Genomic DNA, 22,242 nt, shown 5'->3' with positions numbered 1-22,242 from the left:
GCTATTAAGCAAATTAATATAACAGTGCTTCCCTTTATGGGAGGTGAGAACACTTGAACGTTGCAAACAATTAAGAACATATTTACATTGTACGCGTGCGACTTTAAATAACAATTATTAACTAACTATGAATGACCATTACCCATACGGGTATGCTATCTACTAAGTGCAATTACAAAACAGTATCTTCCTTTAAATACCCTCTAAGGGTGTACTATAAAACTTCAAAGTGCAAACCAATTTGCTATTCTCACTTCTTCTACATATGGAGGACTATCTGTCTACCCCTCACGGGCTCACTGCATCTCTCTTCAGTTTATTTCTAAAAAACCTAGCAATTACTTTAACTTCAATTTTATTCAAAGTACATCATTAAACATTTTACTCTCGGCTACATACTATCACTATGTAAAAACATTATTACTATCTATCTATTTAAGGCAACATTATCACTTTTAGGCGAAGTGCAACAACTAACATTCCCTTTAAGAGGAAACCAAGTCTCTTCTGAGTTAGTGCAAGCAATCAATTTGCAAGTCAGTTATTAATGGTGAAGCAGCAAGAACTTTCACGCTGTCATCAGGAACAGTCTCTTCGCAAAGCTCTTCTTTGTAAAACCAGTAGGAAGCACGTTTAAGAAGGTGCAAACTATTTACAGGAACAGTTTGTGAATCATTCACCGTCCATGATTCCGCAGTTCTTTGGTATAAAACAACTTGTGCAAAACTTGAAACAACAGGGATCCCGGGTAAACAAAGGGATCCCTTTAAGAGTTAACCGTAGACGGGTTTAAGCAGCAAAACAAAGAACAGTTTTTAAAGAGAACTATTTACATTCGTTCTTCAGGGTTTCGAGGTTTATTGGTGAAACTGCATCCAGGGACTTACCTGGCACATAACCCTTCTAGGCCTGGGAAGAGTGGAATCCAGGGCTACACCCGGTGCTGGATAAACACCATTAGTCTGTCTTTCATGGATGGTTAGGTCATGAGCAGCGATGGAAGTCTGCATAACTTGAGTATGGGCATTTGCTGCAGCAAAGGTAGCGGCTGCTGCAAGATCAGTCACTGGAATGGAGTCAGTAGCAGTGGCACGAGCAGGCGCTATAGTGGTGTCGGTCATCAGGGCAGGGTCATTCTTCATACCTGCTTCAGATGCAGTTCCTCCGGTGCCGGTCTGCTCCATCTCCGCTGGGATCTGGAACGCTGGTTGCAGGGCCTTGTGCTGCGGCGTTGTCATCTTTGTTTGCTGCATCTCGCTTTCCGGTAGGGCCTTGCTTTCTGGCTTCGGAGCGCTGGAACTTCTTTCTTGCTCCGGACCAGACTAGGTTGCCGATGGACATCTTGTGAGGCTCCCGATAAAGGTCTTCTTCGACCCGGCCACAGCTTCCAGCTCCTGGTGCACGAGCTGACAGGTGCGTTCTTCCTCTTCTTTCTGCAGTAGGTCCGGATTCATCGTCGGTGAAGGGTACAGTTCTTGCAGGCTCTGGCTGGGAGAGTCCTCGTGCTCCATCCCATGCTCCGGGGTCCGCTCACCTCCCTCTGCCATCCTGTCTACCGGTTCTCTGCGGCCACACGTGCACGCGGCTCCTCCATTTTCTCGGGGTGGAGCTCCTTCTCCACCTGGTTCCCGCCATTGCAAATGAGGGGGCGGTCCTCCTTGACTCCTGGGCACGTCGTCATCCCGTAGCAGTAGTCGTATGGGGCGGTTGTCACTTTTGGCGCCGCTTCGGTAGTCTCTTCCCATGGCACACCCTTCTTCTTTTGCGCTCCTTGTGGCGCTATAATGGCGGCAATTTTGGTGGAAATTTTTTGTGGAAAATGGCAATACACAGTTCAGCAATGAAACACAGTTCAAATACAGTTCTTAGGCACACATGACCCGATTCTTCAGTACATCCTGTTTGTGATGCCAAAAGATGGAACGCCCCCACGTAAGGGCAATGGGGTACTCGGTACCGGGTCATTCTCAGTTCTGGGGATGTCACGGTGGCCTGACCCAGTCCGTGGCCCTTTGAGGGATGTCCAATGAAAAGGAAAGTTTGTATGATGTTCGTGACGCCACCTGTGGTATTCGGTCAGGGTGACCAACGCTGCTTAGGGGTCCGCTGGGGTGGTGTTATGGCAGCCAGATGGTATACCTTCCCACAGGTGAAGTGTATCCCCAGGGCTTCCCAGAAGTGTAGATGGTGATGGTGTAAGGCACGGTGAATAATGAGGACACAAGGTTGCAGTCTCTTTACCTTTTACTGAAGGCTTCAGTGTCCACAGTCCTGGGCACCGGATCACGGGGTAGGCAGAGTCTGGCCGGTCTGAAGGCAAATCCAGAGTCTCCTTATCCAGGTGGAATGCAATAGCCTTCCTATGCGCACAGTAACACAGTAGGTCCTCACTTGCTTAAGCTCTAATGAAGTCCTCACTATTATTACTCTTCTCTCTCTCTGTTCCCCGTGGTCGGATAGAACAAAACTCGTATGACTGATGGCCTGAGGCTTGTTTATAGGGACCCTAGAGACGCCCCGACCCCCACAAGTTGCCACCTGTCTTCTTAGGTATTTTAGGTCGGGCAGCCAACTTGGAATTGACTGTCCTGTCAGTCTCTGAAGCAATGGCATAGAGCACTTTACTCCCTCGGTATCCTGGCTACCAGAACGCGCACCAGAAGGATGCAGCTCCTCACGTCTACTATCCTCTCTGGTATCCACTTGTTGCTATGCCTTCGTTTCTCACTCACTAAAACACGCTTCCTTTCAATGTCTCTTCCTTTTGATGTTGCTGCATGGGGTGCAGGCGCAGCTCCGTGTACCCTCGTCCTCCTCAGACCGAAGTCTGGATCTGCTGAAGATCACTGCAGACAGCTCGGCCTGGAGACCTTTCTCTCTCGGTCTCCAGCCAGGAACTCTCTAACTTTCTAACCAACCCACCAGTTTTACCTATCTGTGAGGAGTGGCCTAATAGATAGAACCTTTGCTCCCCCTGGTGGACTGGAGTGTGAAGTGTGTAGTGTGGTTGTGATACCTGGACAGGAGATCTCCTTTATTGCTTCCAGATGTAATATCACTCCCCCTGGTGGAGGAATAACATTACTGCAGCAACCAGGACTCTGGGGCGCTGCAATTCTCTATGGGGCAGCTTCTATCTGGCGTATATTACGCATCTGTATTTTACGGCCGTACAAAATCGCAGCATGCTGAATTTGTCAGTGTATTGCACAAAAAATACGCCAATGAAAGTCTACGAGGCAAGAAAAATACGGATTACACACGGACCATCAGTGTGACTTGTGAGAAATAAGCACTGGTGTTCTATAGAAAAGCCGGCAATTCAGTGCGGTGTACAGTAAAATCAGACTGACAGGTCAGAATAGAATAGATAAAATAAATGTCTACACATAGTATAGGAATATATACTGTATATACACTGTGTTCCAAATTATTATGCACAAAGAGTTTAGGAGTGATAAGGTTATAATTTTTTTGTTTGTCATTTAAACTCATTGATGGTAATGTGTGTCAGGGCTCTTTATATCACTGAAAGCAATTGCACATACCTGTGCACATTAGTTTGGCCGGTGTGTCCAAATAAAGGCAAGACTACTTAAGAAGGCTGTTCCACATTATTAAGCAGCCTACATTTTTTGCCAAAATGGAAAAGAAAAAGGATGTGTCGGCTGCTGAGAAGCAACAAATTGTGGAGTATTTAGGTCAAGGCATGACTACAATCAACATTGCCAAGACACTTCATCATGATCATCGCACAATCAAGAAGTATGTAGCCGATTCCCAGCACACACGTGTGCGTGCTGATAAGGAAAAATTGCGGACTCTTTCCAACAGGCAATTGCGTAAGGTTAAAAGAGCAGCTGAAAAAATGCCTTGTCATAGCAGCAGACAAGTTTTTGAAGCTGCTGGTGCCTCCAACGTCCCCAGAACAACAAGATGCAGGGTCCTTCAGAGGTGCGCAAGCCATCCTGTCTACCACCTCTATCCACTGCAACAAGCAGAAACAGCTCCAGTGGGCCAAACGATACATGAAGACTGACTGCCAAACTGTTTTGTTCACCGATGAGTGCCATGCAACGCTCGATGGTCCAGATGGATGGAGTGGAGGATGGCTGGTTGATGGACACCCCATGAAAACATGGCTAAGGCACCAACAAGGAGGAGGTGGAGTAATGTTTTGGGCTGGAATCATGGGGAGAGAGATTATCGGACCCTTTATGATCCCTGAAGGGGTAAAGATGAACTCCATAATCTATGTGGAGTTTCTAAAACAACACTTCCTGCCATGGTTCAAGAGGAAGAACCGTGCTTTCCGCAGCAAGATCATTTTCATGCATAATAATGCATCGTCTCATGCTGCAAAAAACACATCTGCATCTCTGGCTGCTATGGGCATAAAAGAGGACAAACTTATGGTGTGGCCACCACCTTCCCCTGACCTCAACCCCATTGAGAACCTCTGGAGCATCATCAAAAGGAATGTCTATGATGGCGGGAGGCAGTTCACATCTAAGCAACAGCTCTGGGAGGGTATTCTGTCCACATGCAAAACAATTGAAGCAGAAACCATCCAAAAACTGACAAATTCAATGGACGAGAGAGTTCAGAAGCTTCTTTGGAACAAGGGGTCCTATGTGCAAATGTAACATCACCTAGAATAAAGTTTTCACTTGAAAACTGTTTGATTTCATTTTTAATAAGCTGATAATGCTTATAACTTCACAATTGGCCATTTTTTTGTTCAAAATAAAATAAAAAAGGTTGAAAACTCTGCTGTGCATAATAATTTGGAACATGCATTTTGAGTGTTTATTTTTTTTAAAAAAAGATTCTGTTTTCATAGGCAGTTTGTTTCAAAACATTGCAATTATACTAGAATACTAGATGACTGGAAAATAACAATGACTGCAATTCAGATAGGTAATTTAGAGAAAATATGAGGAAATGTTATTTGCATAATAATTTGGAACACAGTGTATATATATATATATATATATATATATATATATATATATATATATATATATATACAGTATATATATATATATATATATTTACTGTAAATTTCATAGAGCGTAAGATAGCAGAAAAGCCGGTAATTCAATTACCAACTTTTGCTATCTCCTTCCCCAACCCGACATGATATGAGACATGGTTTACATACAGTAAACCACTTCATATCCCTTATTTTTTTGCATATTCCTCACTAAGTAACAATTTGTAACAGGCTATAACAGGTTATAAATATATGGTGCAGAAATACAACTACAGCACCTAGAAAAGGAGGATTAGTATGTAGGATTCTCGTAAGCTATGTAAAACTCCAACTTGCAGACTCTTAATAAATTGCTGAAGAGTTTCTAGTCTGATTATGAACAAGACATCTTACCATGACTATGGGGGGACGTTCAGTATGGACACACAGAAAAAATTATATATCCTCAATTTTAAGTAATGGAGAAAGCTTTGGTGAAAAGTTAGCAAAAGGAAGTTGTCATCAGACATGCAGGATAACCAGCGTCTGACTGGAGCACCTTTGGCCCACCATAGAAAATTATTCTTGGGGCCCACTATGTAGCTACATAGAAATAAATACAAGACCACTAATTGTGCGATATAACACGCTAATATCAGGACGTAACATAAAGTAGTACACGTCTTAATGATATTTCAGGGGCTGGCGCCCACATTTTGGTTCAAACACAATGATAAAAGTTCCCTGGTGTTTATTAACCACTAGGCCAATGTGTTATAGCACCAGTGTAGAGGAGGGGATTTTATGACATCTCATCTATATTCTCAGAAAACGCAGCAATATCGGAACAATGTCTGAGTGGATATTTCCGCTGTTAATTTGCCAGGGGTGATACAGGGGGAGTGGACACAGTAAATCAGGGGTGAGGGGAGAGGTGGTGCAGTCGGTGATACATGATACAGGGGGAGGTGGCACAGTCAGGATGATGCAGGGGGAGGTGGCGCAGTCAGGGTGATACAGCGGGAGGTGGCGGAGTCAGGGTGATACAGGGGGGTGGCGGAGTCAGGGTGATACAGGGGGAGTTGGCGCAGTCGGTGATACAGGAGGAGGTGGTGCAGTCAGGGTGATACAGGGGGAGGTGGCGCAGTCAGGGTGATACAGGGGGAGGTGGTGCAGTCAGTGATACAGGGGGAGGTAGCGCAGTCAGGGTGATACAGGGGGAGGGGACACAGTCAATCAGGGGTGATACAGGGGGAGGAGGTGCAGTCGTTGATACAGGGGGAGGTGATGCAGTCAGGGTGATACAGGGGGAGGTGGTGCAGTCAGGATGATACAGGGGGAGGTGGCGCAGTCAGGATGATACAAGGGGAGGTGGGGCCGTGGGGTACTCGGTACCGGGTCCTTCAGTTCACAGGGGGATTTCACGGTGGCTGACCCAATCCGTGGCCCTGGGACGTCCGTATAAAAGGGAAAGGTCTTTAAGGGGAATGTTCGTGACGTCACCTGTGGTATTCGGTCAGGGTGACCGACGCTGCTTTAAGACGTCCACTGGGGTGATGTTATGGCAGCTAGATGGTATACCTTCCCACAGGTGAAGTATATCCCCAGGGATTCCCGGTGTGTAGATGGTGGATGGTGAGAGGTGCAGAGAAGAACGAGCACACAAGGTTGCAGTCTCTTTACCTTTACTGAAGACTTCAGCATCCACAGTCCAGTGCACCAGTTCACAGGGCAGGCAGAGTCCGGCCCGTTTGGAGGCAAGTCCAGAGTCCCCTCGTCCAGGTGGAAATCAGTAGCCTTCCCTTGCGCTGCAGTGGTGTAGTCCCTTACTGCCTATGGCTTCACAAAAGGTCCTCACAGATGTAGTGTCTTTCTCTCTGTCCCCCATATAAGATAGGACAAACCTGTATGACTGGTGGCTTGAGGCTGTTTAAAGGGACTCTAGCATGCCCCAGCCTCCATAGGTTGCCACCGTGCCTCCTGGGCGCAGGGCGGACAGGCAACCTGCAATCAGCTGTCCTGTCGGTCTCTGGAGCAAAGCATAAAGGTCCTTACTCCCTCGGGGGTTCCGGCTACCGGGATTCTGCACCTCAGAAGGAGGCAGCCTGTGCAGGGCTCGTGCTCTTCTGGTATCATCTCCTTTGCTTTGCTTTCCTTGCACGCTTACTGCAATATGTTCGGCTTTCTACCCATCTGTTTCCTAGGAGATGCAGCACTTTAGGCCACAGGGCTCCTCTCCTTCCTTTCCCTCTGTCTCTCTGACAGGAACTGACTGACTGACCCCTTTTCCCTCCAGATCAGGATGTTTTATAAGGAAGTTCCCCTTAAGCAGGCTTAGAGCTCCCCCTTCTGGTCTGGAGTGTGAACATGTTGCATGCATTGTGTTATCTAAGAAAGAGTTCTCCTTCATTGCCTCCAAGCGTAACATCACTCTCCCCAAGAGGAAAGCAATACCACTGAGATGACCAGGACTCTGGGGCGCCACACTCCCCGCCGGTAAATCCAGTACTCCCAAACTGGGAAAAGAAAACAACAGTTACAGGTTAGCAAAAGACATACACATTTTTGAAATGCTATAAAACAAATTAATATAACTGATGCTTCACTTTATGGGAGGTGAGGACTCTTGAACGTTGCAAAACATGTTTATAAAAAGTACATCTGCATTGTCTTTGGTCAGATGAAGCAAAGCAAGGCACTACCCATGGCAGCAAAGTGGGCAGAACCAGGGTGCACCTTGGAGGTGACAAACTATTTGCAAGGAAAGTCTTTGGGTAAGCATTGTCCATTACCACAACATCCATTTTTTTTAAAAACCTGTAACAAAGATAAGCAAGCAATTCAAAAACATTTAACAGCAATTATTGACATTTTAATCCTTGTACCTGGCTGGAATTTAACCTTTGGTACTACGAGTAGACTTGAGTAGTTCCTGATCTAACATGTCTGCTGTTACTGTAGTGGACCCACTAGTGGGTGTACTATCTGTAGGCCTGCATTGTGTAGGTAAATTGGTCAAGAGTCTGCATCTTCTTAGATTGACCATAGGTCTGACAGATTCTCGAATAGCAGAGGGTGGATTTCCTGGTTCCACTGCTGGGGTGACATTCGCTGCTTGAACCTGTTGGTGCAAAGTCTCTTCTGGGTCAGGATGGTCTGGAATCACATTTTGCTCTGGTATTTCCAGCTGGGGAAACGTTAAGACAGGTATCACGATGGGCTGATCTACTTGAGTCCAAGACTGGGGAAAATCTACAAGAACAGTGTGAATCTTCTTTTCTTCTGTTTCCATGGGTGGAGTCTGGAGATGTTCTTGGATCTGTTTCTGTGTTCCTCAGTTTATCAGGGCATTTCTTGAGACAGTCTTTGGATACTGCCGTTGAAGTTTCTCCTTCATCTTTGCTGATAAGACAAACTTTAGTATTGTCAAAGTTGGACGGTAAAATGGTATATGCTTCTGCTTCCCACTGATCATCAAGTTTGTTCATTCTCCTTTTATGCTTTAATACTTGTTCACCTGGTGACAAGGGAATTGCAGGAGCACGTTAGTTGTAGTCTCTCTCTTGTTTTTGTCTGGCTTGAGATAGACTTCTTTCTACACACTCTTGTACTTGGTGGTAACTTTGTTGTCTCTCAGTATCCCAATCTGCATCAGATGAGGTATTTTCTGGGGTTAGGACTCCCATATCTAGATCAACATGTAGATTGCTGGATCTTCCTCTCATCAGGTGTGCTGGAGTACAGTTGGTGGAATTCACTGGAATGTGGTTGTACAAGTCTACCAAGTCTGGCAACTTTTCTGTCCATAAGTTCCTTTCCTGTATAGGTAAGATCTTCAGTAGGTCAATCACTACTTGGTTCATCTTCTCACACATTCCGTTGATTTGTGGGTGATACGGAGTTGTTCTGATCTTTTTGCATCGTACAGGTTGCAGAATTCTTGAAACACTTCCGCTTCAAAGGTGGGATCTTGATCAGTAAGGACTTTCTCTGGGTATTTGTGTGGTCTACAGAAGTACCATTGAAAAACCTTGGCTGCTGTTCTTGCCGTCAGACCCTTGACAGGTACAACTACCAGGAATCTGGAGTAGTGATCCACAATGGTCAGAGCGTAGACATAGCCTGACCGACTTGGTGTTAGCTCCACGTGGTCTAAGGCCACCAGTTCAAGTGGCTGTTTGGTGACTATGGGCTGTAGGGGAGCCCTCTGACTGTCACGGTCCTTTCTGCGCAGGCTACATGGGCCACACTCTCGGCACCACATTTTTATGGATTTTCTCATGCCAACCCAGTAGAACCTTCCACGAAGTAGACTCTCCAACTTCTTCCATCCGAAGTGTCCTGCTCCATCGTGGTACGCTTCTCGGAACCACTATCTGCCAAAACTAACTCATGAGTGTGTGGGTCAATGTTTCTCCGGCACAGCTTACCATCGTAGATAAATAGTTTGCCTTTCTTCTTCCACAGTTGTTGCGTCTCTTCTGGATCATCTGGACCAGGGTGTGAACCTGCCTGCGTCAGGAGTTCTTTCACAAGACAGACCGCGGGGTCACTGTCCTGGGTCTCTGCCCATCCATGGTGGGGCAGGGGATTCAGCATGGCTTCTGGCTTGTTTTTGTGCCGGTTCCTCACATGATGAGAATACTGAGTTGCCTTGGGGCGATGGAAAGCTGGCAATTCTATTTCTTCGAGTGTTTCTGAATCCTCTCCCATCTCTGGCAAGTTGGGCATTCTGGACAATGCATCGGCATTCGCATTCTTGTGCCCTGCGCGGTACTTGATGGTGAAATCATAGTTGGACAACCGGGCCATCCACCTTTGCACCAGGGCACCAAGTTTTGCTGTGTCCAAGTGTGTCAGTGGATTGTTATCTGTGAAGACGGTGAATCTTGCCGAGGCCAGGTAGTGCTTGAATCTCTCCGTCACTGCCCAGACAATGGCGAGGAACTCCTGCTTAAAGGAACTGTAGTTTTCTGGGTTCCTTTCAGTGGGAAAAAGATTCCTGCTGGCGTAGACGATTACCCTTCCTTTGCCTTTCTGGACCTGGGACAACATGGCTCCTAGTCCCATGTTGCTGGCTTTCGTGTACAGCACAAACGGTTGGTCATATTCAGGGTAAGCCAGTACCTCATCTCCCATCAGAGCCAACTTCAAACCAGTGAAGGATCTCTCCAGTCAGTCGTCCCAGTCAAATGAGGTATTCTTACCTTTGGTTTTCTTGGATTGGCCCACTAACAGGTCTTGTAGTGGCGTGGCTTTCTTGGTGAAGTCTTTGATAAATCTTCTGTAGTAACCTACTAACCCGAGGAACTGCCGGACTTCGTGGAGGTTGCTGGGCTTTGGCCAGTCTCTGATCACAGTGACCTTGTCAGGGTCTGGGACCACTCCTTCGGCGCTCACCACATGGCCCAGGTACTGCACTTTGGGCTTTAACAGATGGCATTTGGATGGCTTTACCTTTAGACCATAGCTAGACAGAGCTTTAAACACCTCGGCCAGGTGCTCCAGATGGTCCTCATAAGTTTTGGAGAAGACAATGACATCGTCCAGATACACCAAGACGGTTTCAAAGTTCTTGTGTCCAAGACAGCACTCCATCATCCTCTGAAGTGTTCCTGGGGTGTTGCACAGTCCGAATGGCATGTAGTTGAATTCACAGAGACCCATCGGTGTTTCCTTGTTCGCTTCTGCTACAGGAACCTGCCAGTACCCACTGGTGAGATCCAAGGTGGAGAAGTAGTTAGCAGATTTTAAAGCAGTTAATGACTCTTCTATTCTAGGCAAAGGGTATGCATCCTTGTGTGTAATGTGGTTTATCTGCCTATAATCTACACACATTCTCATGGTGCCGTCCTTTGGCCTGCCCAGGGGCTACAACTATCACTGATTACCCCAGCCGCCTTCATCTCTCGTAACATGTCTTTGGCACACTGACAATGAGCTGGAGGTACAGGACGGTAGCTCTCTTCAATGGGCGGATGATCTCACATGGGGATATGATGTTGAATCCCTTTTACCTGCCTAAAATCTAGGGGGTGCTTGCTGAATACTCTCTCATATTCATGGACCACCCTGTAAGCCCCTTGTTTTTGGTGTGATGGAGTAGAGTCAGTGCTCACCAATCTTCCCCTTTGTCCTGCAGAGCCACTGCCCTCCGCCTGGTTGGACGGGACCAAGGGTTCTGTTGCCTGTATCACATTATTATCAACAGTGAACAGTTTGGCGAGTGTGGCGTATTTAGTTAGGTGGACCTCTTTCTCTCCACAGTTAAGGACAAGCACTGGTACCCTCCCCTTGCGGGCTTCAACCACCCCTCTGGCTGTCAGGATTGTGGGCCTACTATCTGAATACACAGGTTCTACCAAGGCCTGGCAGTCTTTACCTCTGAGGCCTATTGCTGCCCGACACCATATTAACATTTCACTCATGTGGGTATTGCGATGGAGATTGAATCACTCACTGTGGCACAGCCAATTTCTCCACCAGATAGTTCTACCTGCTGTCTCTGTACAAGAGCTCTGATTTCTTTCTGCAGGACACCTTGTTCACTGGAACCAGCAGTTTCGGCCACCTGTTGTAATGAGACAATAACCTCTGTAAGACAATTTTCTATGACATTAGTACTAATGGTCATCATAGGGTTACACTCACGGTGATCAATATCAACAGCCACGATCCCTTAGGATTTCAACTCTACCTGCCCCACTTTAATGGTGACCTCTTTGTATCCCACTTGTGGTAATGGCTGACCGTTACTGGCTACTATGGTGAAATCATCATCAGGGCCACGAGTAATGTCTGTGTCAGCCCAATAACATTTATAAAGGATGTAAGGCATAGTTGTCACCTGAGAACCGGTGTCCAACAGAGCGTTCATGGGGATACCATCGATCACAATGGGGAGAACAGATCATCCTCCAACGTACTTGGCTCTCCAGTTTTGTGGGCCTGGTCATCCTACTCCTGGGGATTGGTACTCTGCCCCAGGGGTCACTCGTTTAAATGACAGTACCTTGCAAGGTGGCCTGCCTGATTGCAGCGGCGGCAGATGGGTCGTCCGTCCTGATGATAGCGATCGTCGTCTCTTCCTCTGGTCGGCGGGATCCTCTTCTGTCGTTGCCAGGGAACATCCTCCGGTCTGAAAGCCAGCTTGATCTTCTCCTTGGGGGCCTCCAGTAGGGACTGCATGGCCTGGGCTAGGGCAGCAAAGTTCTTAGTCAGCTCCAGCATCTGGAGGCGTAGTCCTGTGGGAGAATCATCTTCAAGAATCTGGGCATCGGCCTCAGCAGGGACTTGAGGGTCTGGCACCACCTCCTGGTGGTATATGAGGGCTTGACACCTAGGGGGTACTGCACGGCTTGGCTGCTGTTCCTATAGCACCTGGATGGCCTTGTCTTTGAATTACACAAAGGCTAGGTCCGAATTCTGCATGGCCAGGAGGTGCAGTTGGGCCCTTTGGTTATTACACAGGAGTCCCTCAATGAACCGCTCTTTTAAGAGTTTGTCTTCATCTTGCATGCTGTTAGGGTCAACATGCCTGATTGCCCGTAGTGCTTCCTGGAGATTAAGGGCATAGTCCCGTAGGCTATCCTGCGGCCTCTGCTTGCACCCATAAAACTTCAATTTGATTTCTGGTGCGGTGCGGGTATCAAAGGTGGTTTTAAGCTTAGCAAAGATCCGCTGCACAGTTCCTTTAATCGCAGCTGGCCAGGATTTCACCTCCCTCAGGGCCGATCCATACAGTTGGCCTGTTACAATGTGAAATTTCTGTTGCTCTGTCAGGGGATAAACTTCAAGCAGGCTGCAAAGTCTTTCTTTAAAGTCAGCTAACGTATGCGATTCTCCAGAATATTGCGGGAGCCAGGCTGCTCCAGGTATGTACGGCATGGAGAGGGGCATGATGGCCGTTGTAGCTGGGGCGGTGCCCGGCTGACCGATGGGAGCGGCAGGCTCTGCGGGACCTGGCGGTGGTACAAGGCCTGCGGCTGCGTCTATTGCGGGGCCTGCGGGCATATCCGCAGCGAGGCCTGGGGGTGCTATTAGGTCTGCGGCTGTGACCGCCGCCAACTCCCCTCCCTGGTTAGACATTGTTCTTCCCCCTCGCTAACCTGATAGAAGCCGGCATCTCCTTTTGCGGCTCCGCTGTACGACGTCTTCACTTCTGGCACTCCAGGCAGCAGCGCGGCACTCCTTCTCCCTGCTTCGCGCTCTTTTTGGCTAGCTCCGCCCATGAAGGTACGTCTCCTCCCCTTCACGCTCCACGCGATGCGGCAATGGTGGATTTTGGCAGCAATTTTTGCGGTACACAGTCTTTCAATAAATCACAGTTCAGGCACAATTCTGGCACAGTCTCAAGGCACACATGACCCGTTTTATGGGGTTTAGTAGATCCTGTTCGTGACGCCAAAGTTGGAGCGCCCCCATGGGGCCGTGGGATACTCGGTACCGGGTCCTTCGGTTCACAGGGGGATGTCATGGTGGCTGACCCGGTCAATGGCCCTGGGACGTCCGTGTAAAAGGGAAAGGTCTTTAAGGGGAATGTTCATGACGCCACCTGTGGTATTCGGTCAGGGTGACCGACGCTACTTTAAGGGGTCCACTGGGGTGATGTTATGGCAGCTAGATGGTATACCTTCCCACAGGTGAAGTATATCCCCAGGGCTTCCCGGTGTGTAGATGGTGGATGGTGAGAGGCACAGAGAAGAACGAGGACACAAGGTTGCAGTCTCTTTACCTTTACTGAAGACTTCAGCATCCACAGTCCAGGGCACCAGATCACAAGGCAGGCAGAGTCCGGCCGGTTTGGAGGAAAGTCCAGAGTCCCCTTGTCCAGGTGGAAATCAGTAGCCTTCCCTTGCGCTGCAGTGGTGTAGTCCCTTACTGCCTATGGCTTCACATAAGGTCCTCACAGATGTAGTGTCTTTCTCTCTGTCCCCCATATAGGATAGGACAAACCCGTATGACTGGTGGCTTGAGGCTGTTTATAGGGACTCTAGCACACCCCGGCCTCCATAGGTTGCCACCATGCCTCCTGGGCGCAGGGCGGAGGGGCAACCTGCAATCAGCTGTCCTGCCGGTCTCTGGAGCAAAGCATAAAGGAGTAAGGACTCCCTCGGTGTTCCGGCTACCAGGATTCTGCGCGTCAGAAGGAGGCAGCCTTTACAGGGCTGGTCCCCTTCTGGTATCCTCTCCTTTGCTTTGCTTTCTTTTCACGCTTACAGCAATATGTTTGGCTTTCTACCCATCTGTTTCCTAGGAGCTGCAGCACTTTAGGCCACAGGGCTCCTCTCCTTCCTTTCCCTCTGTCTCTCTCACAGGAACTGTCATCACTCTCCCCGAGAGGAAAGCAATACCACTGCGATGACCAGGACCCTGGGGGACACAGTCAGGGGTGATTATGGGAGAGGGGACACAGTAAGTCAGGTGTGATACCAGGGGAGGTGGTGCAGTCGGAGGTAATACAGGGGGAAAGAGTCTCAGTCAGGATGATAAAGGGGGAGGTGGTGCAGTCAGGGGTGACACAGGAGGAGGGGGTGAAATCAGGGGTAATACAGGGGCTCAGTCAGGGTGATTCCAGGGTGAGCGGGTTCAGCAGGGGTGATACGGGGGAGGGGGTGCAGTCTGGGGTCATATAGAGGAAGGTGGCGCAGTCAGGGGTAATACAGGGGCTCAGTCAGGGTGATTTCAGGATGAGGGGATTCAGCAGGGGTGATACAGGGGAGGGGGTGCAGTCAGGGGTAATACAGGGGTAGAGGGGCTCAGTCAGGTTGATTCCAGGAAGAGGGAATTCAGCAGGGGAGGGGGTGCAGTCAGGGGTGATACAAGGAGACGGCTCAGTCAGGGGTCATATAATGGGAGAGGCCTAAGTCAGGGGTGATATAGAGGGAGGGGGTGCAGTCAGTCAGGAGTGAAAGGAGAGACGAGGCAATGGGGCCCTCAAATATCCCTAAATAACTTAGCCCCTCCCCCTCTATCACCCCAGACTAAAGGCCCCCATTTAAACTCACTTTTTGGCTGGCAGGGGGCCCCCTTCTTCAACCTTTGCAGCTGTATCAAGGAGCCCTCTATCACCCTCTGCTGCTTACACTGTGGGGGAGGGGAGCACAGCGCGTGTTATAGATGACAGCAGCTCATTACCTGAGCTGTGCTGTACGGCCAGGGAGAAGAGGACACAAACAAAGCTAACACTGATTGGCTGCACTGTGGTAAATCAGTGTTACCTTAAAGGGACTCTGTCACCTGAATTTGGAGGGAACAATTTTCAGCCATAGAGGCGGGGTTTTCGGCTGTTTGATTCACCCTTTCCTTACCCGCTGGCTGCATGCTGGCTGCAATATTGGATTGAAGTTCATTCTCTGTCCTCCGTAGTACACGTCTGCGCAAAGCAAGATTGCCTTGTGCAGGCATGTACTACGGAGGACAGAGAATGAACTTCAATCCAATATTGCAGCCAGCATGCAGCCAGCGGGTAAGGAAAGGGTGAATCAAACAGCCGAAAACCCCGCCTCTATGGCTGAAAATTGTTCCCTCCAAATTCAGCTGACAGAGTCCCTTTAAACCTTATTAAGAGCTGCTCCACTCTCCCGCAGGGAAGAGTGGTGGTGAGGGACAGAAAAAGTCATCATGACAGGAATGTTGTGCTACTTACAAATCCTGAGCCACAGGCTGAAGCAGCCAAACATGTCAGCTGTTATCAGTGATGCCCGCGCTGCTCTCTGAGTAAAGGTACCTTCACACGAAACGACTTTGTAACGATATCGCTAGCGATCCGTGACGTTGCAGCGTCCTGGCTAGCGATATCGTTTAGTTTGACACGCAGCAGCGATCAGGATCCTGCTGTGATGTCGCTGGTCGCTGAATAAAGTTCAGAACTTTATTTGGTCGTCCGATCGCCGTGTATCGTTGTGTTTGACAGCAAAAGCAACGATACCAGCGATGTTTTACACTGGTAACCAGGGTAAACATCAGGTTACTAAGCGCAGGGCCGCGCTTAGTAACCCAATGTTTACCCTGGTTACCAGTCTAAAATGTAAAAAAAAAAACACTACATACTCACCTGCGCGTCCCCTGCCGTCTGCTTCCCACACTGACTGAGCGCCGCAAAGTGAAAGTGAAAGCACAGCGGTGACGTCACCGCTGTGCCCTGCTACTGCCGGCGCTCAGTCAGTCAGTCAGTGCAGGAAGCGGACGCCGGGGGACGCGAATGTAAGTATGTACTGTTTGTTTTTTTTACATTCTACGCTGGTAACCAGGGTAAACATCGGGTTACTAAGCGCGGCCCTGCGCTTAGCAACCCGATGTTTACCCTGGTTACCCGGGGACCTCGGCGTCGTTGGTCGCTGGAGAGCGGTCTGTGTGACAGCTCTCCAGCGATCAAACAGCGACGCTGCAGCGATCGGCATCGTTGTCGCTATCGCTGCAGCGTCGCTTCGTGTGAAGGTACTTTAAGGCTACAGTCACACTATCAGTATGTGGTCAGTATTTTACATCCGTATTTGTAAGCCAAAACCAGGAATGGAACAAACAGAGGGGAAAGCTATTGAGTCGCCCCACAGGCTAGGGGTACTCGGTACCGGGTCCTGCGATTCACAGGAGGATGTCAAGGTGGATGTGACCCGGTCCGTGGCCCTGGGCGCCCATGTAAAAGGGAAAGGTCTTTAAAGGGATAAAGTTTATGTTCGTGATGCCACTGTGGTATTCGGTCAGAGTGACCGACGCTGCTTTAAGGGGTCCGCTGGAGTGATGTTATGGCAGCTAGATGGTATACCTTCCCACAGGTGAAGTATATCCCCAGGGCTTCCCAGTGTGTAGATGGTAGAATGGTGAGAGGTGCAATGAAGAACGAGGACACAGGTTTGCAGTCTCTTTACCTCGTTTACTGAAGTCTTCAGCAGCCACAGTCCAGAGCACCAGATCACAGGGCAGGTAGGGTCCGTCCGGTTTGGAGGCAAATCCAGAGTCCCCTTGTCCAGGTGGAAACCAATAGCCTTCCCTTGCGCTGTAGTGGTGTAGTCCCTTACTGCTAAGCCTCTCGTAAGGTCCTCTCAGATGTGCTGTTTCTCTCTCTCTGTCCCCCGTATAGGATAGGACAAAACCCGTATGACTGGTGACTTGAACCTGTTTATAGGGTCTCTTAGATAACCCGGCTCTGTGGGGTGTCACTGTGCCTCCTGGGTATAGGTAACATGCAGTTAGCTGTCCTGCCGGTCTCTGAAGTACGGCGTAGAGGTCCTTACTGCCTCGGTGTTATGGCTACCGGAATTCTGCGCCTCAGAAAGAGGCAGTCTGTTCGGGGCTGGTCCCCTTCTGGTATCCTCTCCCGTGCTTTGCTTTCCTTCACGCTCACTGCAATCAATTCTGCTTTCAAAAATGTCTCTTTCTGGGAGCTACAGCTCCATGAACCCTCTGTCCTCCTCGGGTGTCTGGAACTAACTAACTTTCCCTACAGACTACCAGTTATATATATATAAATATGGGGAGTCACCTAGTAAATAGGATAAAAGCTCCCCCTGGTGGTCTGGAGTGTGAATGCGTTGCATGTTTGTGGTACCTGGATGCAGTTATCCTTTCTTGCCTCCGAACGTAGCATCGCTCTCCCCTGGAGGAAAGCAATACCACTGTGATGACCAGGACCCTGGGGCGCCACACTATAATAGAAACACGTCACTACTTCTGTATTTTTGACCCACTCCAGGTTTTGACTTACAAATACTGATGTGAAAAGACTTATCAAATACTGATAGTGTAACCGTAGCCTAACTCCACCGTAGCCTAACACCGGAGCTGTGAGTAGTGGTGAAATCACGTTGGTAGGACGTCCTGCTCACGGCTCCTCCCACAGTTAGACAGAGAGCAGTGCAGGCATCACTGATAACAGCTGACATGTTCGTCTGCTGCTGCTGCAGCCTGCGGCTCAGGATTTGTAAGTAACACAGCGCTCATGTGCAGACTGCAGCAAACACTGCCCGCTGCTATAGTGAAATTAATATTCACCCTTCTCCATGCCCATGGGGGTCTGGAAAGCAGTGAATATTCATTTCCCTTTAGCAGCGGGGACAGGGGCTTCTGCTTCCTGTCACCGTTGCTGCTCAGCTGGGACCGGGGGCCTCCATAGCAGCTGCCCACTGTCTGGGGGCCCCTGGAGCAGTGGGGGGCCTTAGGCAGCTGCTGGCCAGTATGCCAGCAGGCGTCAGTGCCTGGGCCCACCGGAGAATCCTCCGGTTCTCTGGTGGGGCAGTCCGACCCTGAGGATAACTGAAAAGTTGTATATTTTGCTCAATTCAACAGCATATTGATATTGAACAGGATATTGAACTGTTGTAGTGTCGGGGTCGTCACGACAATAACCCTCATTCACCAGTCATTCCAAATTAAAGTATGCGCAGAGCATCTGGTACCGGGTAAGAATGAGTCAGACAAAAGCTGGTTCAATCTTAGTTGATGCTCGTGCGTCCACAAGTGTCGGCAACGATCACAGCAACTGTGTTTATTTCCGGACACACAGTACTATATTGTTCTACAAAAAGGATTGCAATGGGCGGGGTTTAAGCAGTATATGTCTAGTATTCAGTCTTTCTTATTTGTCCTAATGTCTCCTGGCGAATCCTCCTTTCTTCACATTCCTGAAGTTTCAATTTCAGAAGAAATTATACTTCTTTCCTCAGAGACGAAAAGTAGGGCAAAGGTGAATACTGGCAGCCATTTTAAATACAGTTTCATTAGCATTAGCTGGCAAAAAGGGAAAACTTATTGTTTCACAGTATAAGAATATAACAGTACAAAAAGGGTATAAAGATATATGTATTTTCACCTTGACAATCCCCCCTAAACACTAAGTTTTTCCCTTAAAGAAAGATCCTTCGAGACTGTCCATGTGATGGGGAAAGGGGAGGTGGATTTCTTCATCCAGACACCTCAGAAGCTCTCCCCTTGTGAGAGGCCTCCAGGCAGCTGAACCCTTCACTAACCTCACATGGAGTTCTCCCGCTGTCTCTAAACTAAATCTCTTAGCATCACCTGAGAATAGGGGGTTTTGTCTAATTTCTTGAGGGGGACATACTTAGGGATCTCCCCTGGATCAGTACCATCGTACTCTAGTGGGTCTACTTCTTGATTGAGGAAGGTGCCAGTCGGAATTGCTTTGGCAATAACCTTTTTATACAAGGGAATAACACAACAGAGAATTATCGATCCAATTATAAGGAGGGCAATCAATACCAAACAAGCTTATTGAAGGAATCCCTTGAGCCCACCCAACCAGCCGGAAAAGAAAGATGTGTCTACTCCAGCATTAGTTTTCAATTCTGCTGCTAACCCAGTTATCTTTTTAAGGGCTATCATGGTTTTTCCATTCACTCCAGAGTTCTGAGGGATATAGGTACAACATTCTTCTCCTATCATCCCACAAACTCCTCCTTTCTCAGCTAAAATCATATCAAGGGCTAGTCGGTTTTGGAGAGTCATTCTAGTGTTAGGGCCCAATTCCTCAACTATAACCTGAAAGGCATCTTGGCTAAAATTGACAAATCTTTGTTCACTGTAATATATGTAATTGATCCAATCAACATTTTTATTAATCTGCACCTGTGGGATCAAAGAAGCAAAGCCGGCATAAATCTGGTTCTGGGCTTTAAACTGGTCAGGCACCCCCCTTGGCACTCCAATGGCATTAATATATATTAATGGATCTTCTTCATAACTCATGTGGAGCTGATCAAGGCTTCTCCTCTTTCTGGTAGGTTCATCAGGTGTCTTTGGATCCCAAGGTAAAATCTTGAACTGCATGGCTAGTTTAACAAGGGTGCATTGGCCTGTCCAGGCATTAGGCAACCTAGGACGGAGCTTACCATCTCCACATAACCAATAAATGTCGTACATATATTGTGTATGTTTGATTAGCAAGTCAGTATCTAAAGAACTGTTCTCCTTGCAGAAACCTGTCTCGAAGATCCCTACTGGTGTACCTGTGGTGTCGTGGTAATTATAGCAGATGTAATTGTCAGCTAATACGGTTACTTCTCCTGGGACCTTTAGTTTGGGTCTCTCGTGAACTAGTGGGACGTAGTCTGGGCAATCAGTGGGCTTCAGACATTTCAACAGATTCATGACACAGGCAGTGGTGTTGTCATCAGGAAAAAGCAATGCATGCGTGTACAGATGCGTATTCGCAGCAGCACAAGCAATACATCCTACAGAGATATTCTGGACTCTTACATTGTATCTCACCCATTCTAACCATAGGTTTTTCCTTGGGGCTGTTTGTGTTTCTATGGAGAAAACTTCTTGCCAACTGAGACTTGGAATGGGGATTACTTCATTAACTACATTTTGCAAGCGCTCACCTGGGCCTGTTTTAGCTGTTCTGATAACAGGGGCCTTGGTTGGTCTGAAGCTAATATCCTGGAGCTGTATATGGCCTAAATTCCCATTGTATCCACCATTAAATACATAATGATAATGTATTCCCAGTACAAACGTCTGCAGGTCAGCAGATTGGGGGTTCTCAAGATTTAGGAGGAGGGGGTGACAGCTTCTACCCCATTTACAGCCCCTAAGTGGTTGCAGAAGGGCTGTTAGATGCATTCTCTCACGAAGACTCCTACCCGTCCCATCCTTAGGGAACATGGCTTCGCTAGGTTTATATCCCCAATCATCCCCTGTATTCCAGGCAGCATCTGACCAATAATAACAATTATTGTTGTCATTTCTGGTAACACATATATAAAACTGGATGATTCCCTCTACCACCCGTTGAGTCTCGAGGCACCTGACTACATCACAGAAATCAAATCTCCAGATATTTACCAGGGCCGTTAGGTTTACCCAGAGAATAGTGGGACCAGAATTCTTATTTACACTAGGGGCCGAAGAGGTAGGGGCAAGGATGGCTCCCAGCCCCAGGACCAAAAACAACAGCAACATTTCCCTTCAGTCACTACTGTGACTAAACACTGGTTCGGTCTCTTTTACAGTGTGAGGCGTGGATCCAGCTAGGTTTTCCTTCGAGCTTGACAGCTGTGGCTGTGGTCAGGAGCACTTGGTATGGTCCGTCAAATCTGGATTCCAGGCTCTTTTGGATGTGCCGCTTTATCACTACCCAGTCTCCTGGCTCCAAAGGATGGTGTCCAGGAACCTTGTCTGGGTCTGGAAGAGAACTGAAGACAGTTAAATGCACTTTGGCAAGGTGTCCATGTAAGGCCTGCACATGGCTAGTCAAGTCCTGGTACTTGAGCTGCAACTGTTGTGGAAAGAAACATTCAAGATTGGGGCTCCTGCCAAACAGAATCTCATACGGTAACAGTCCTGTCTTCCTGTTTGGGGTATATCTTACTGAAAACAAAGCTAGAGGAAGGCATTCTGTCCATGGTTTAACAGTCTCTGCCATTGCCTTCTGGATTTTAAGCTTAAGAGTTCCATTTAGTCTCTCCACTCTTCCACTGCTCTGTGGATAGAGTATGCAATGCTTGACTTACCCCCAGTGCTGCCATTATCTCTGACATGATCTCTCCAGTAAAATGGGAACCCCGATCGCTTTCAATGACTTCAGGAATTCCATACCTGCATATGATCTCAGCCATCAGTTTCTTCGCCGTTGTCTTAGCCGTAGCTTTGGCAACTTGGTAGGCTTCTGGCCAACCTGAAAATAAATCAATGCAGACCAACACATACTCATACGTCCTTACCCTAGGCAACTGAATATAATCAATCTGCAGTCTCTGGAATGGGTAAAGGGGCCGGGGAGTGTGTTTGGATGGGGTTTTCACTGTCCTACCCTGATTATGTGTGGCACATATCATGCAGCTCTGTACCTGCCTTTCTGTGCAGGTGGAAAACCCGGGGGCAATCCATTGTTTCTGTAGGGTGTCACACATGGCCATCTTTGAGTGGTGCACATTCTCGTGCGGAACCTGTGCCATCATTGGGTACAGCACCTGTGGTAGGCAGACCTTTCCACCCCTCCCCCATAGTCCAGTGACGGTATCAGAGCAAGCCCCTATCTCTTGCCACCTATTTTTCTCCTCCTTACTTGCCTGTTCTTGTAACCGGGCTAAGATATCTTTCGACACAAGTGGAGATGGTGGGGTGTCCAGGTGTGGGGTGTCCAGGTGACATACTTCAGAGGCTACAGGAGTGCTTGCTGCTTTCTTGGCAGCCTGGTCTGCCAGTGCGTTACCCTTTGTCCGTCCATCAGTGCCTTTGGTATGTGCCTTTACCTTTATGATGCCTGCTTGGGTGGGAAGCTGTAGTGCATTCATAAGTTGCTGGAC

This window comes from Ranitomeya variabilis, chromosome 5, assembly GCF_051348905.1.
Source record: "Ranitomeya variabilis isolate aRanVar5 chromosome 5, aRanVar5.hap1, whole genome shotgun sequence".
Taxonomy (NCBI): Eukaryota; Metazoa; Chordata; class Amphibia; order Anura; family Dendrobatidae; genus Ranitomeya; species Ranitomeya variabilis.
The sequence above is the reverse complement of the archived record's forward strand: the minus strand, read 5'-3'. Positions refer to the sequence as shown.